A 17570-nucleotide genomic window follows, 5' to 3' on the forward strand; every position below is an offset into this window, starting at 1 on the left:
ACGACCACAAGTCTTATGTCAGGGGTAATCCTGTGGTTTGACTGCTCAATGAGCTCGAAAGACTTTCATCGGATGTTGATAAGCTTTATAGCGACAACGTTCCCCTTTACCCAATCGGAGGAGAATGATGATTTGTATAATAATGCAGTTGACTGCTATATCTGTGAGCTGCCGTTAGACAGAAAAATGGGAGCTCCTCATAAATACCACTGACAGTTCAGTGTGCAATTTGAAGTACCAGCTACCAAGGCACATACCCATTGTCTTCCATAATTTAAGTGGGTATGACGCTCACTGTCTAGTTGAGCACTTGTCTGGTTGTGGTTGGGAGAAGAATCAGATCAGTGTTGTACATGAGAACATCGAGAAATACATTTCATCTTCCAAATGAATGACGCCAAAAATTATGCTCCACTTCCTTGATAGGCTACGTTTCTTCAGGCAACACTCCTGAAAGTCATTGAATCTCTGCCTCAAGTTGCATTTCCCGACAGGGACACATTTCAGCTTGTGACTAGGAAGGGGTTTTGCCTTACGAGTATGTGGATAACATGGAGAAATTCAATGAAACCCAACTACCCAACATAACTGCATTCTCCAGAAATCTTACAGGCAACGCCATAATGGATGCAAGGTATGAGCTTGCCATAAAAGTCTGGTAAGAATTCAAAATGTCCACTTTAGGAGAGGACGTACAACTTTACGTGGACACAACTATGTGCTTTCTTGCAGAAGTTTTTGAGAAATTATGAAGTCTATGCATGGTCACATACTGTTTGAATCCCGTCTTTTATTACATGGCACCTGGGTCATCTTGGGCGCAGTGCTCAAGAAAACGAAGTGCAGTGTCGAATTATAGACCAATACTGACACGCTTCTTTTCTTTGAGCGTGGGATCCATGGGGGGACTTTGCCATTGTGTCCATAGGCACATGAAGGCAAACAGCTCACGGATGAGTGACACGTTCAATGTATTCCTTGATTCAAGTTACATAATATATCTGGGCATAATTAACTTATATGGACACGACAGCAGCAATCATGGGTGACCGAAGACGAATGCAAGGGATTACGTGGAAAAATCATGGGGGGGGGGGGGGGGGCAGCTAATTCTGATGTAAGGCATGTGGTGGAGGGAGAACTCAAATACCCTATTAGTTTGCATGATGCACACGCCTATTTGGCGCTCTGTCTAGAGCGAGTTCCGCAAGAAGGCTCCACCCCAAAACTGATGTCCCACAGAATAAGAAGGTTATCAGCCTTATGAAGGACGAGGCGAAAGGATTGCCAAGTGTGGAGTTTGTAGGTCTGTGATCAAACATGCATGCACTCCCGCACTGGAAGTTTCCAAATGGTTCAAATGGCTCTGAGCACTATGGGACTTAACTTCTAAGGTCATCAGTCCCCTAGAACTTAGAACTACTTAAACCTAACTAACCTAAGGACTTCACACACATCCATGCCCGAGGCAGGATTCGAACCTGTGACCATAGCGGTCTCGCGGTTCCAGACGGTAGCGCCTTGAGCTGCTCGGCCACTCCGGCCAGCCCATTGGAAGGTGCCACCCAGAGGTGGGATAAGGATGCGCATCGTATGGCATTGAGAGTCCTCTCTATCGAAGACTAGATGCGGTGCCTGTGCAGTGGTGTTCATGGTGCTTCACTACAGCTGCCTGATATGGTACGACAGACCAGTATCCAGTCGAGAGCACATGAGGTGTACACTGTGGTGTAGTCTAAAATCGGCCTGTCATATTATGATGATAAAAGGCTCATTTGTGACGAGGGGACTGAAACTCTCCGATACTCACATACTACTCATGTTTAGCAAGAGAAGAGATGGTAGACTCTGATTGAGTGAGAGTGAGAGAATGAGGGAGAGAGAGAGTGTGTCTGCAGAGCAGTAGTAGAACCCTATTTCATAGTGTAAGTGATTTTGTGTGTGTGTGTGTGTGTCGTGTAAATATTTGTGTATACTGGATTCAAGTGTATATACGCACATGGGCCAAGTGTGGAAAAAAATATAAAAAAAGTAAAAGAAAAATTTATTTATATGTACACCATGTGTGTGAGAGAAAAATGTTAAAAAAGCCTACACAAAAATATTAAAAACCATAAACACAAAAAATATGTTTATATTTATTTATTTGTTCATATGCAATGCATGTGCAGACTGTCAACGTATATTTCTAAGCACCATGTGCGTCTGGTAAATGGAATAATTTTTTAGGTTTTTCACCTGCCGTTAGCCATCTAAGTTAGAATAGTTTTTAAGTGTATAAATACACTCCTGGAAATTGAAATAAGAACACCGTGAATTCATTGTCCCAGGAAGGGGAAACTTTATTGACACATTCCTGGGGTCAGATACATCACATGATCACACTGACAGAACCACAGGCACATAGACACAGGCAACAGAGCATGCACAATGTCGGCACTAGTACAGTGTATATCCACCTTTCGCAGCAATGCAGGCTGCTATTCTCCCATGGAGACGATCGTAGAGATGCTGGATGCAGTCCTGTGGAACGGCTTGCCATGCCATTTCCACCTGGCGCCTCAGTTGGACCAGCGTTCGTGCTGGACGTGCAGACCGCGTGAGACGACGCTTCATCCAGTCCCAAACATGCTCAATGGGGGACAGATCCGGAGATCTTGCTGGCCAGGGTAGTTGACGTACACCTTCTAGAGCACGTTGGGTGGCACGGGATACATGCGGACGTGCATTGTCCTGTTGGAACAGCAAGTTCCCTTGCCGGTCTAGGAATGGTAGAACGATGGGTTCGATGACGGTTTGGATGTACCGTGCACTATTCAGTGTCCCCTCGACGATCACCAGTGGTGTACGGCCAGTGTAGGAGATCGCTCCCCACACCATGATGCCGGGTGTTGGCCCTGTGTGCCTCGGTCGTAAGCAGTCCTGATTGTGGCGCTCACCCGCACGGCGCCAAACACGCATACGACCATCATTGGCACCAAGGCAGAAGCGACTCTCATCGCTGAAGACGACACGTCTCCATTCGTCCCTCCATTCACGCCTGTCGCGACACCACTGGAGGCGGGCTGCACGATGTTGGGGCTTGAGCGAAAGACGACCTAACGGTGTGCGGGACCGTAGCCCAGCTTCATGGAGACGGTTGCGAATGGTCCTCGCCGATACCCCAGGAGCAACAGTGTCCCTAAATTGCTGGGAAGTCGCGGTGCGGTCCCCTACGGCACTGCGTAGGATCCTACGGTCTTGGCGTGCATCCGTGCGTCGCTGCGGTCCGGTCCCAGGTCGACGGGCACGTGCACCTTCCGCCGACCACTGGCGACAACATCGATGTACTGTGGAGACCTCACGCCCCACGTGTTGAGCAATTCGGCGGTACGTCCACCCGGCCTCTCGCATGCCCACTATACGCCCTCGCTCAAAGTCCGTCAACTGCACATACGGTTCACGTCCACGCTGTCGCGGCATGCTACCAGTGTTAAATACTGCGATGGAGCTCCGTATGCCGCGGCAAACTGGCTGACACTGACGGAGGCGGTGCACAAATGCTGCGCAGCTAGCGCCATTCGACGGCCAACACCGCGGTTCCTGGTGTGTCCGCTGTGCCGTGCGTGTGATCATTGCTTGTACAGCCCTCTCGCAGTGTCCGGAGCAAGTATGGTGGGTCTGACACACCGGTGTCAATGTGTTCTTTTTTCCATTTCCAGGAGTGTATCTATGTAGCTCAGAGTCCATCAGAATTGTTATTGTAAAAATCTTTACTATTGGGGCTGTTCAATTTAGATTCTAAGTGAGCACAGTCGACCAGAATTACTGTAAAAGCTATGCTACTGGGACTGTGGAATTTAGCTGTAGTAAAGAAAGTATCTCCACATTAGTTTTTAGTGTAGATTTAAAAAAAATTTCCAGTGTTATTGGAGAAAAAAACTGTAAAAAAATATTCTTGATTTTGTAGTGTGTAAGGTAAAAGTATCTGAACTGGAATATAAGAGTGAAATTGTACCTCAAGAGTACTATATCGTACCTCAAAAACTACATTGTGCCTCAAGAATTATATTGTACCTCAAGAAGTATGTTATAATTGTGTCAACTGAATAAACGAAAAAAATTTGTCACTATACGTCTTTGTCGTCAGTATTTACATGAATCCTGTCCCCAATAGCGTTATATATATATATATATATATATATATATATATATATATATATATATATATATATATATACAGGGTGAGTCACCTAACATTACCGCTGGATATATTTCGAAAACCACATCAAATACTGACGAATCGATTCCACAGACCGAACGTGAGGAGAGGGGCTAGTGTAATTGGTTAATACAAACCATTAAAAAAATGGACGGAAGCATGTTTTTTAACACAAACCTACGATTTTTTAAATGGAACCCCGTTAGTTTTGTTAGCACATTTGAACATATAAACAAATACGTAATCAGTGACGTTTGTTGCATTGTAAAATGTTAATTACATCCTGAGATATTGTAACCTAAAGTTGACGCTTGAGTACCACTCCTCCGCTGTTCGATCGTGTGTATCGGAGAGCACCGAATTACGTACGGATCCAAAGGGAACGGTGATGGACATTAGGCACAGAAGAGACTGGAACAGCACATTACGTCCACATGATAACACTTTTTTATTGGTCTTTTTCACTGACGCACATGAACATTACCATGAGGGGTGAGGTACACGTACACACGTGGTTTCCGTTTTCAATTACGGAGTGGAATAGAGTGTGTCCCGACATGTCAGGCCAATAGATGTTCAATGTGGTGGCCATCATTTGCTGCACACAATTGCAATCTCTGGCGTAATGAATGTCGTACACGCCGCAGTACATCTGGTGTAATGTCACCGCAGGCTGCCACAATACGTTGTTTCATATTCTCTGGGGTTGTAGGCACATCACGGTACACATTCTCCTTTAACGTAACCCACAGAAAGAAGTCCAGAGGTGTAAGATCAGGAGAAAGTTCTGACCAATTTATGCGTCCTCCACGTCCTATGAAACGCCCGTCGAACATCCTGTCAAGGGTCAGCCTAGTGTTAATTGCGGAATGTGCAGGTGCACCATCATGCTGATACCACATACGTTGACGCGTTTCCAGTGGGACATTTTCGAGCAACGTTGGCAGGTCATTCTGTAGAAACGCGATGTATGTTGCACCTGTTTGGGCCCCTGCAATGAAGTGAGGACCAATGAGGTGGTTGCCAATGATTCCGCACCATACATTTACAGTCCACGGTCGCTGTCGCTCTACCTGTCTGAGCCAGCGAGGATTGTCCACGGACCAGTAATGCATGTTCCGTAGATTCACTGCCCCGTGGTTTGTGAAACCCGCTTCATCGGTAAACAGGTAGAACTGCAACGCATTCTCTGTTAATGCCCATTGACAGAATTGCACTCGATGATTAAAGTCATCACCATGTAATTGCTGATGCAGCGACGCATGAAACGTGTGAAAGCGGTGACGATGCAGTATGTGCATGACACTACTTTGACTCAGTCCACCGGCTCTCGCAATGTCCCGTGTACTCATGTATGGGTTCATGGCAACAGCAGCTAACACACCAACTGCACCCGCTTCTCCTGTGACGGGCCTGTTACGGACCCGTTTGCGTGCTACGACCATACCTGTTGCATACAGTTGGCGGTAGATGTTTTGCAATGTGCGGCACGTTGGATGCTCTCTGTCCGGGTACCGTTCTGCATACACCCTGCAGGCTTCAGCTGCATTTCGTCGACACTCGCCATAGATGAGTATCATCTCCGCCTTTTCAGAGTTCGAATACACCATGGTCACAGTTCCTACAACACTACACTATCACAGACGTCTGGTAACACGGTGTACTACAGTTGGTCTGCGTGCGGAGACGAATGCAGAATAACAATAGCAGCAAGCGGTACATGCGGACACTGCGACAGCTAGACCAAATCACAACAGTGCACTACAGCCACACTCGTAAACACGGTCGTCATCGTAAACATGTCCCTGCAGATGCTGCTCGCCGACCGTGGCCCGTGTTTGTTACAACACGCAACTGAACGTCGGATGTTTCAAGCGTCAACTTTAGGTTACAATATCTCCGGGTGTAATTAACATTTTACAATGCAACAAACGGCACTGATTACGTATTTGTTTATATGTTCAGATGTGCTAACAAAACTATCGCGGTTCCATTTAAAAAAAACGTAGGTTAGTGTTAAAAAACATACTTCCGTGCATTTTTCTATGGTTTGTATTAAACAATTACACTAGCCCCTCTCCTCACGTTCGGTATTTGGAATCGGTTCATCAGTATTTGATGTGGTTTACGAAATACATCGAGCGGTAACGTTAGGTGACTCACCCTGTATGTATACATATATATATGTATATATATATATATATATATATATATATATATATAAAAGGTTGTCTGTTCATAAATGACATTAGTTTTGCTGAAGAGTGAGTGCTATAAAGGAGATCAAGTTTAAGATGGATGATAGCAAAATATACAGAATGGCTGCGTGGAATTATCCCTATCGTGCAGCCCGAATTGGGTTATGGGAGCAGGAGGCATGTGACAGTGTTCACTTCCAAAGACATACAGCACACATGTCTAAAATTATACCTCTGGTGCTTGAAGAAACTCACAGACGTAGTATCTGGTTAAAAATGAACACTGTCAACGCTGGAACAGGGTTGAAAAAAGAACACAGAGGTTGTAAAGTAAAAAATTATTTATTTTTTACCCAGCCTAAAAGTAAATTTACATCTTCTTCTTCTTCTTCTTCTTCTTGAGTCAATGGAGAGCAGGGCACCCGTAGAATTACAAGTCTTGAACAGCAACAAACATGAGGATTCGATGCATTCACGAGATCTTCTCCTACCCCTTCACGTAGATAATGGTATCTGTGTGGTTGAATAGTAGACGCGACATCACCATATCGTTATATGGTATGCCAGTATCATCTCAGTGAATTCCAACGCACTTCACATCCTTAAAAGACTTCTCCTACCCCTTCACGTAGATAATGGTATCTGTGTGGTTGAATAGTAGACGCGACATCACCATATCGTTACATGGTATGCCAGTATCATCTCAGTGAATTCCAACGCACTTCACATCCTTAAAAGACCTCGGTGACGCTTTGTTTGCTGAGAATGTCTCTATTATTACGGCATCTTCTATGTACACTACGAATGCAACATCTTTAAATATGAACTGTCTACGCTCACCATCATAGAATCCCTGAGTGTCTGCAATGATGTTTATACCTTGAGATGCCATTGTGGAATGCTCTAGGTATGGCACAGCACCTGTTCATTTATACAGCTCGTTGTACAACGCCTGTGAGCGAGCGGTAGTTGATCACACAGTCATGTGGAACTAGAGCATACATGGCAGTGTGTTCCAGGAAATTTGCAGAAGATTTAAATTCAATACGTACATCTGGTGCAGATGTAATTATCTCGTTGTGTTTCGAGCGGCCTATAACGATGATCGGTGATGGCTTCTGTGGACTGAGTAGACAACCCCTTCTTCAGCACTTTCACAGTAAGAAGCATGATACCTAGCGTACATGTCATATGCTAGACTACAAATTTCATCCCACTGCAGGTGTAAATTGTCATATGGGCAGTGTGCGATTTGCAGGGGGGCGGGGGGGGATGGGGGGGGGGAGGTATGGGGGGGGGGATTTCCCCCAATCTGCATCAGACCATCCCCTCCTCTGGTTTTAGTATATGCATCCCAACCTGGGATGTTTATTTCCCATGCACTGGAGTAAAACTTTAAATATAATTTAAATTTGTGGAGCCGAACACTGAAAGTTTTTAATACAGTCTTACTATTAATAATATTAATATTTTTGCTTATTAATTTTGAAAAAGTGTTATGTAGTAGTTAAGCATTTCAAAACATTTAGAACTAAATCATCATTAACATGTTGTCATTGTTGCTTTCGTCTAAGGTGCGTCATCCGTTTACTTGCGAGCTTGCGAGGGAAGTAGTGTGGCAGTGATACCGTATCAGTCGTACCGCAGAGTTGGGTGAGCTGGGGGGCTGAAATTCCCACCCCGGGCCCTGACACAGGGTGGCGACCGGCCCGGTACCTGTGCGAACATTTACCATTAGGCCACCTTTTGGCAACGGTATGACGCGGATTAACAGGGACGAAAGCACAAAGTGGTGCGAAGTGAGCAACGGTACTGGTCAGACGGGATCGGACAGTCTGACTTCGCTAGCCGCGAACCACGTGGGTGGAGCATAACACAGGCTCCCCAGCATCGCGTACTCCAAATTAATTGGTGCCGTTCGTTCTTTGCCGCGCGTCCGCCACACACACGGCGATCTTCACACGTTCCCGCTTCAGTAGCTTCATTAGTGAGTTGAGTGCGTCCGGGCCTGTAAGAACTACGGAATTTCAGGATGTCATTCAAACAAAGGAAAATTTCTGATTTCCTTAAGAGCAGTGCATTACCTGATACGTGTACAAACCGTGACAGTCAGGATACTAACAGTGGTGCTAAAAGAGTTAAAATAGACAGTGAATGTAAAAAAGAAAACGGTAATGATGGTGCTAATACAGGGGAAGAGACTGAATCTCCGGTGACTGAAAACTGTGACACGTCAAAGGTAGGAATGGAAGTAACAGTTCTCTTGGAATTATAGTAGGAAATTGTGTTACCTTATCACGTTTTCAAAACTGGCAAAAGACTAATGCGTGGCTGCCCGTAAATGACAAAAACTTAGTAATATGCACAGTGTGTCTACAAGTTTGTGAACTTAAGGTGGAAAGCAGTGAACGTGTGCGTATCGATAACGCGTTTTTAGCTGGTGTTTCTGCTAATAACGCCAAAAAAATAAATGATAAAATCGGGGATCATGCAAAGTGTAAATCACACATGAAGTGCGTAGAAAACACGAGTATAAAAGAGAAGAAAAGTTTACAAAAATGCGTCACTGAAATGCAAAGTTGTGGGGAAAGCAGCATCAAGAAAAAGTTATCGCAACTGCTTCGTTGTTCAGATCTGCATATATAATAGCTAAACAGAAATTATCATTCAAATCGTATCCTGCAGTAATCGAACTACAACAGCTTAATGGTTTATCAGTCGGTAATATGCTTCATTCTGACCATGCATGCCGAAATATCATTATGTTCGTAGGAGAAGAAATGAAAAAAAATCTTGCTCACTTCCTTGTAGAATCGGGTACAAACTTCAGTATCATGATGGACGGAAGTACAACGGTTTCCAATAAAACTTGTTTAATAATATATTTACGTTTGTCCTTTGAGGTAGTTGCTTGCAATTACTTTTTTGACATTGTTGAATTAGAAAGTGGGACAGGAGAATGCATTTTCAGCACACTGTTAGCAGCTCTTGAAAAGTATGGCATTACAAATTATGTACTAAAGAAACCCCTTGTAGGTATCACACCAGATGGTGCCTCAACAATACTTGCCCCTTACAAAGGCGTAGCTGCTCTACTGCGTAGTCATTCACATAAGGATTTAACTGTCGTTCATTGTATGAACCACAAAATGGAATTAGCTGTCCACGATGTTATGAATGATGTAGCAGATGAATACCATGTTGTTGTTGTTGTTGTGGTCTTCAGTCCCGAGACTGGTTTGATGCAGCTCTCCATGCTACTCTATCCTGTGCGAGCTTCTTCATCTCCCAGTACCTACTGCAACCTACATCCTTCTGAATCTGCTTAGTGTATTTATCTCTTGGTCTCCCCTTACGATTTTTACCCTCCACGCTGCCCTCCAATACTAAATTGGTGATCCCTTGATGCCTCAGAACATGTCCTACCAACCGATCCCTCCTTCTGGTCAAGTTGTGCCACAAACTTCTCTTCTCCCCAATCCTATTCAATAATTCCTCATTAGTTATGTGATCTACCCACCTAATCTTCAGCATTCTTCTGTAGCACCACATTTCGAAAGCTTCTATTCTTTTCTTGTCCAAACTATTAACCGTCCATGTTTCACTTCCATACATGGCTACATTCCATACAAATACTTTCAGAAATGACTTCCTGACACTTGAAGCTATACTCGATGTTAACAAATTTCTCTTCTTCAGAAACGATTTCCTTGCCATTGCCAGTCTACATTTTATATCCTCTCTACTTCGACCATCATCAGTTATTTTGCTCCCCAAATAGCAAAACTCCTTTACTACTTTAAGTGTCTCATTTCCTAATCTAATACCCTGAACATCACCCGACTTAATTCGACTACATTCCATTATCCTCGTTTTGCTTTTGTTGATGTTCATCTCATATCCTCCCTTCAAGACAGCATCCATTCCGTTCAACTGCTCTTCCAAGTCCTTTGCTGTCTCTGACAGAATTACAATGTCATCGGCGAACCTCAAAGTTTTTATTTCTTCTCCATGGATTTTAATACCTACTCCGAATTTTTCTTTTGTTTCCTTTACTGCTTGCTCAATATACAGATTGAATAACATCGGGGAGAGGCTACAACCCTGTCTTACTCCCTTCCGAACCACTGCTTCCCTTCCATTCCCTCGACTCTTATAACTGCGATCTGGTTTCTGTACAAATTGTAAATAGCCTTTCGCTCCCTGTATTTTACCCCTGCCACCTTTAGAATTTGAAAGAGAGTATTCCAGTCAACATTGTCAAAAGCTTTCTCTAAGTCTACAAATCGTAGGTTTGCCTTTCCTTAATCTTTCTTCTAAGATAAGTCGTAAGGTCGGTATTGCCTCACGTGTTCCAGTATTTCTACGAAATCCAAACAGATCTTCCCCGAGGTCGGCTTCTACTAGTTTTTCCATTCGTCTGTAAAGAATTCGTGTTAGTGTTTTGCAGCTGTGGCTTATTAACCTGATTGTTCGGTAATTTTCACATCTGTCAACACCTGCTTTCTTTGGGATTGGAATTATTATATTCTTCTTGAAGTCTGAAGGTATTTCGCCTGTTTCATACATCTTGCTCACCAGATGGTGGAGTTTTGTCGGGACTGGCTCTGTCAAGGCCGTCAGTAGTTCCAATGGAATATTGTCTACTCCGGGGGCCTTGTTTCGACTCAGAACTTTCAGTGCTCTGTCAAACTCTTCACGCAGTATCGTATCTCGCATTTCATCTTCATCTACATCCTCTTCCATTTCCATAATATTGTCCTCAAGTACATCGCCCTTCTATAGACCCTCTATATACTCCTTCCACCTTTCTGCTTTCCCTTCTTTGCTTAGAACTGGGTTTCCATCTGAGCTCTTGATGTTCATACAAGTCTTTCTCTTATCTCCAAAGGTCTCTTTAATTTTCCTGTAGGCAGTAACTATCTTACCCCTAGTTATATAAGCCTCTATATCCTTCCATTTGTCCTCTAGTCATCTCTGCATGTATACCATATACAGGTTTTTTTAGATTCCTTATATTCTGTGTTTTTTCGAAGTCCCAAAAATCAGAGATTACTACAAAGTGTTTCACAAGAATTATCCTCGCAGCTATTAAAACTAGGCCGTCTTTTTCGCGTACGGTAGGTTGCTTCCTCATTTAATGCTGTTCGAGCTTTTCTTGAAAGTCACAGTTCTCTTGTCCATCTTTTTGAAAAACTGAGACATGATGGTTCCTGATCAACTCAGGAGAGATCTAAATTTGAAGGTTTACTAAAACATCTCACAAAGTGGTTGCTTGTAATGGAATTAGTTGTGCTTTATGAGGCCCTGGAAGTTCTGCAAGTATTATCATTCTTTACGCAAAACAGAAATTGTTCAGTCCTTAAAGCAAAACAGGAAATTGACGTGGCTATAAGAACTCTTGAAACCCTGAAAACGCCACGAATTAGGATGATAGTACAAGAGATGGAGGAAAAGCGCACATTCAAAGGGGTATTAAAGAAAGAACCAACTTGTGATGAATATAATAGATTTCAGACATTTCGGAAGAAATTTTTTCAGTCTTTGGTAGACAATATAAAAAACCGCTTTGAGGACTTGGGATTTCTTTTCGGGTGTAGCCGTATTAAATTCAGATACATGGCCTTCAGATGATGGTGTTTTATGTTGACATGTCAATTTCTCGCTTGTGTAATAAGGTGGATTTTAAATTACGTGGATGCACGTGTGCGTTACTAGTTAAAGATTTTCGAATCTATAGAGAAAATCCTCAACACATGCCCAATTCTGTGAAGGAACTTTTGAAAGCAGTCGAAGTTATACCTATATCTACGGCTGAATGTGAACGCGGATTTAGTGCCATGAATTTAACACTGACTAATCAGAGAAATCACTTACAAATTCCGACACTTTCAAATCTACTTCTCATTTCAATAAATGGACCTCCACTGCATTGCTTCGATGCAGGAAAATTTGCAGCAAGGTGGATAAGAAAAAGAAGCCTTGCTTCTCAGCACCATAGTGCCATTGACAAACCAACAGGCAAACCCTCGAATCTTCAGGAGCAGTCTCATTCATCTCGTCTCTTCAACTAAACTCTTTAAGTTAAAATGACAATTATACACTTTAGTACTAGCTGAACCGGCCACAATTTGGTGTGGCTTTGTCATAATACGATGATTTAACAAATTAACATTCACTTTTAATTTCAGCGTGTTAAAGTTAAGCACAAAACAAAACCAAAATTTTTATTTAAAATTTTATTCATCTCATATTTTAGTATAGTTTGAGTATTACATGAATCATTTACAAAGTTGTTAATTAACTACATATGAAGATTTATTAATTTTATAAATGAGGTAAGTAAACTCTGCATTGCCCGGATGTCTCTATCTTCCCCTTATGTCCATCTCCTTCTTTTCCCACTCCCCATCTTCTTCTGCCGTTCTCTCTGTCCATCTGCTTTTCTCCTCTATCACCTCCTACAACCTCCGTCACTCTCCCCTTCGCTAAGGTCAATTTCTCTCCCCTCTAAGTCAATCTCCTCCTTCGCTCTCTTTCTGTCCCTGCGACATCCAACATTTACATATTGAAAGCAGTAATTTGCGTCTACAATTGCCATAAGGACAATGCTGAATGTTTTTTTGTAGTTGATGTATTCACTTCATTTCCAGTATTCGGGGGACACATAATTTGCACATGTTTGCTATGTATGGCCCCTATGCAGTGAGGGAAATTCCACTTCACTTCGAAAAATCTTGCTACCTTCTGCCATTCTTCAGTATCCTTTGGAATCTGAAAAGTAAAACATACTCATTACTTTCCCTATTTTTTTCAGACTGATGACACAGTATCAAAAGCTGACGGCAATGTATCTCTTGAAGAACATGTACCTCCCACATATGTCAAGCACATATTTTCAAATGTTCTTTTTAAAGCGCCCTTAGGGGAGTATGAATAGAAAACTCCGAGCATCGAAACATTGGTTTTAAACCTAGCTGTGAAATTGTGTATGTGGACAATAATAATAGTGAGGAATTTGTTCAAACAGAAACAGAAGAGCTCAAATTAATTCGATTTTAGAAAGAAGTGTTTTTAACAGTTCTTTAATATCAATTTTAATTTGCTTAAGAATGCCAATAAAACATTACTTAAATGAAATCAGTATTGAATGTTGCGTGCTTACCGTTATGTAATTCTTCAACACTAATTAAAAAGCTTCACATACCTCTGGCACTATGAGGGAAATAGCAGAATATGATACTTTAAATAAGTACATTAGTGACTTGTATATATCGCCAGTGGCTAAAAATCGTAATGTGATGGCCCATAGAATTCTTGGGGAAATACTGTCTTGGCAGTTGTTATCTTTCTTTACAGTAAGAGGTGTAGTTAACTGCAGTAAGTAATTAAAGTCTTCAGTCGACATTCTCGTAAAATTACTAAATAATGCACCATCTTCTGCTTCTAGTTCTTAGGATACTATTTCGTGGACCTTCTTTAAATACTCTCCTCTTCCAACATCGTTTTCTTTTCCTTTGGTTTTCATTTCCGTTGTTAACTGCATGTGCAAGTACCAAGTAGGCCGCCGCTGCGATCACTTTATCATCCATTATACTGCAAGACCGACACACGTGTGGCACAAATTCTGTTGCTTTGGTATAAATTAACCTGCCGCATGCAACATACGCCATAAGATGTTGCCTGCTGTAGCATGCTACAAGACGACGCACGCCACATTTCCGTAGCATGCCACAATGTTGCAAGACGTCGCCCCAGCGTAGACGAGGCTTTAGAGCCGGGTCTGTATTGTATGGTGGATGTGATGCGTTGCGTGCGAAACTAAAACCTGCAATCGGATCCAAACATCGTGGAAAACTGTGAATAGCTGTCATCCTGCAGCAAGATAACGCTCGCCCACATTCTGCCAAACGGACAGCCAACGCAATAAGAAAGTTGAGATTCGAGGTGCTGGAACATCCACCATACAGTCCAGACCTGGCTCCAAGCAATTTTCACATGTTTGGACCCTTAACGGAAAGCACTGCAGGGAAGAAGATTTGAAAGTGATGAAGACGCCATTGCTGCGGTGCAAAATTGGTCACCGATGCAACCGAAAAACGTATTTTCTGATGAAATAAAAAAGAAACTCGTAAAACGTCGGAAAAACTGCATTGAAGTCCAGGGAGGTTACGTAGAAAAGTAATGCGTGTTTTTCTATTACCAGAATAAGTACAGCTTTTCACAAATGTGCCTTTACTTTTTGAATTCCCCCGTATACCTGTATGTAGATGATTTTGTAAATAAGCTTTACCTATAATGTACTTTTAAAGATATAACAAGGGATGGCTTTTCTGATAGTGCATACGCGTGAGCAGTGAGTTTCGGCATTAACATCTATTTATAAATAACTGTTTAACCATGGGTAACGCCACGGTCCAAGCTAGTAACATATATAATTATACTAACCCCCTAAGACATCCCCCCACTGGTAAAAGCACAAATCGCACACTGCATATGGGTAGAATTCTGAATTCACGCAGACTCTGGCGTTAGTTAACTTGCAGTTGTCGAATGCAGTGGAATCATTAGATATATTCCCGCTTTTGTCAGTCTGAAAATCAAGTATGATGAATGTAGACGTCTGTAGATGTGAACAGGTTTTAATACCCCATGTTTGTCTGCTTGCAGTCGGTAACACTGGCTACTCGAAAACTTCCCAAGAGAGAAATCCTAGTGATAGAAATGTACCGGAATTCAGGTCTTTTAAAAGCTTCAAACGCTCCTCGTCTGATACACTGATGTGGGGTATTTTCCGTATTATCTTGCTAATTGTGATCATATTCTCCTCTTGAGCTCCTTTAATGTATGAGTTATTATCCGTCGCACTCCGCACCAGAGTGAGTTCCTGTTTAGCATTTCTAGCAATCTGTCTCATGTCCTAAAAGTAACCCATAAACATTTTTAGAGGAATGCATGCAGTAAATCGCTTGTACTCTGCAACTGCTTTATCCTCCGGATCGTCTATGAATCATCCCGCATTTTCTAAGGCATTGAAATTCGTCGTTGATGTAGAGACATATGCTTTAAGGGTTGATGTTGTGCCACATTGTGTGCACGGTCGATCTCAGACCAACTGAGTTGATAGCGTATCTCTTGAAACAGGGATGCTAAGGCGTTACGTGTAAACTTGTCTCCCACTGTATCCGCCGTCGGTTTCATTGAATCACCCCTCCAAATATATGAAACACTTGCATGGAAGCGTCAGCGCTTCTTGGTGCTGGAGGACAATCCTAATTTCACCATTCTTGTTAAATGTGGTTGAAGTGTAAGGTTTATGTGAGAAGTATTTCTGAAGTATAATTCTCTCATCATTCTCTACTGAACTGGTTATACTGAGTGACGTCATCATTGCGAGGTTTCAAGCCAACTGATTTAAGAAACTCGTAGTTGGCACGTGTTATCACTTTGCGGTTCGGCGCCGAAGTGACGTGCGATGGATTGCGTGCAGTGGATTTGTACTGTGTGCCGATCTCGGCTTAGATGTAATCGTACAATGATTTCCTCGCCACGAAAGTCAACAAGTTGATTATTCTGGTTCACAATACGCTACTCCAAATAGTCCAGTGTCTGAACTGTCACTGGAAGGTATATTGCAATGGAAGGAGTTTCAACAGTCTTGTACCTCGTTGCAACTCAGGGGAAGAATCCGTAAATAATATGAATCAGACGGTCGTTGTGATAGGAGTTCGTTGCAACGTAACACTCCGATTGTGCTGACGGGCAGTATATCCACAGCCTGATCTGACTTGTAATATTTACTTGGATCTTTCTTCAAAACATGTCATTTTGTGAAACCCCATAAGCCCTATTGAACATTTCTGGTGAAAGTCAATCGTTGCATTTACAGTCCTTATTTCATATTTAAGTGTATTGATGTTTGCATGTAGCTCAATAAATTTTCCAGACTATTTTAAGACTTCGTTTAAATCGTCGATATCGTATGCGCCCGGTTCTATTTCCACAATGCCTTTTTCACCATTAATATCCAGATGTAGTTTGTTGTTAGTCTCAGTGATATTTGGGATACCGTTATACGGCTCCAGTCCAATCAATGCAATACTTCAAACACCAATGCTCAAATCAACTCAATAAATCAGCTCAATAAATTTTCCAGACTGTTTTAAGACTTCGTTTAAGTCGTCGATATCGTCGGTTCTATTTCCACAATGCCTTTTTCACCATTAATATCCAGATGTAGTTTGTTGTTAGTCTCAGTGATATTTGGGATACCGTTGTACGGCTCCAGTCCAATCAATGCAATACTTCAAACACCAATGCTCAAATCAACTGGAGGGAAGTAATTTGCACGCAATACAGATGATCGTTATTTTAACGTCAAAGTGTACGACATTACATCTGAACCTCAACTGATGAAAGAATGTTTTAAGCTCCTCCTTATATAGTAGCACGCTTCTTTTTCTTTGTGAATGTCAAGAGAAACATGATGCACAGATGTCCACAGAGGTATGCATTAAAGTCTTGATAGCTCCGATAATTGTAGAGCGCACGTCTTCTGTGGGTGAAGTATCGCTGTATTCATTCTGGCGGTTGCAGGTCACCAAATGAGCCTATATAGTAGACGTATCCACATTTATCATGGCGTGTGACACCCAATGAGTGCCAGGACCTTCAACAACATATAAATTTACAATGGCACATTCATCAGTTTTCCACATAGTCTTCGGTAATGTATCCCGCATAAACACATCATGGAATCTCGGAATGTTGAATTTTTTCTAACAAACTTGAGAAGAGCAGCATTTGTGATCCTGTAGAACTGCTAACGGACTTTCCTTTAATTTATGGATACAGCAAGCCCTTTCCCGTACGATTTCAAGTATAGTCCTTTCCCGATGGCTCTGGCTTCCATCAAGTGGTTATGTCTTCTTGCCCCATCTAACTGCTCTTCGGAGTTCTGCGCGTTCTTGACTGTTCGAGCAATAGTTGCAGCACCACCAGCGAGGGAACCTACCGCCGAGAGTGCGGGGATGAGGAACAAGAAAACACCAGACGTCTTGGGTATTGGTAGAATTAGAGGAGCTTTAAGGGATCCTCCTTCTCCTCTTCTTCTTCTTCTTCTCGCGCCTTTCAGAGCGGTTTTAGCTTCATACTTCGCTGTCAGGATACAG

The sequence above is a fragment of the Schistocerca serialis genome, chromosome 5 (assembly GCF_023864345.2).
Source record: "Schistocerca serialis cubense isolate TAMUIC-IGC-003099 chromosome 5, iqSchSeri2.2, whole genome shotgun sequence".
Classification (NCBI taxonomy): domain Eukaryota; kingdom Metazoa; phylum Arthropoda; class Insecta; order Orthoptera; family Acrididae; genus Schistocerca; species Schistocerca serialis.